This window comes from Rhipicephalus microplus, unplaced genomic scaffold, assembly GCF_043290135.1.
Source record: "Rhipicephalus microplus isolate Deutch F79 unplaced genomic scaffold, USDA_Rmic scaffold_127, whole genome shotgun sequence".
Lineage (NCBI taxonomy): Eukaryota > Metazoa > Arthropoda > Arachnida > Ixodida > Ixodidae > Rhipicephalus > Rhipicephalus microplus.
Window position 1 is genome coordinate 299,165 of NW_027464699.1, and position 1,323 is coordinate 300,487.

Genomic DNA, 1,323 nt, shown 5'->3' on the forward strand with positions numbered 1-1,323 from the left:
GCTCCACTCTCACCACCATCAGACCATATCTTTAAAGCTATCAGCGCAAAGAAAAAAAAGCGCCGTACCACCACCGGGTGGGCTCGAACCTCTAACCTTTCGGTTAACAGCCGATCGCGCAAGCCAATTTCGCCATAGAGACAGTCCTGCTCCACTCTCACCACCATCAGAACATATCTTCAAAGGTATCAGCCCAAAGAAAAAAAAGCGCCGCACCACCACTGGGTGGGCTCGAACCTCCGACTTTTCGGTTAACAGCCGATCGCGCTAGCCAATTGCGCCACGGAGACAGTCCTGCTCCACTCTCACCTCCATCAGAACATATCTTCAAAGCTATCAGCCCAAAGAAAAAAAACCACCGCACCACCACCGAGTGGGCTCGAACCTCCAACCTTTCGGTTAACAGCCAATCGCGCTAGCCAATCGCGCCACGGAGACAGTCCTGCTCCACTCTCACCACCATACATATCTTCAAAGCTATCAGCCCAAAGAAAAAAAACCACCGCACCACCACCGGGTTGGCTCGAACCTCCAACCTTTCGGTTAACAGCCAATCGCGCTAGCCAATTGCGCCACGGAGACAGTCCTGCTCCACTCTCACCACCATCAGAACATATCTTCAAAGCTATCAGCACAAAGAAAAAAAGCGCCGCACCACCACCGGGTGGGCTCGAACCTTCTACCTCTCGGTTAACAGCCGATCGCGCTAGCCAACTGCGCCACAGAGACAGTCGTGCTCCACTCTCACCACCATCAGAACATATCTTCAAAGCTATCAGCCCAAAGAAAAAAAAGCACCGCACCACCACCGGGTGGGCTAGAACCTCCAACCTTTCGGTTAACAGCCAATCGCGCTAGCCAATTGCGCCACGGAGACAGTCCTGCTCCACTCTCACCACCATCAGAACATATCTTCAAAGCTATCAGCACAAAGAAAAAAAGCGCTGCACCACCACCTGGTGGGCTCGAACCTTCTACCTTTCGGTTAACAGCCGATCGCGCTAGCCAACTGCGCCACGGAGACAGTCGTGCTCCACTCTCACCACCATCAGAACATATCTTCAAAGCTATCAGCCCAAAGAAAAAAAAGCGCCGCACCACCACCGGGTGGGCTCCAACCTCCAACCTTTCGGTTAACAGCCAATCGCGCAAGCCAATTGCGCCACGGAGACAGTCCTGCTCCACTCTCACCACCGTCAGAACATATCTTCAAAGTTATCAGCCCAAAAAAAAGCGCCGCACCACTACCGGGTGGGCTCGAACCTCCAAACTTTCGGTTAACAGCCGATCGCGCTAGCCAACTGCGCCACGGAGACAGTCCTG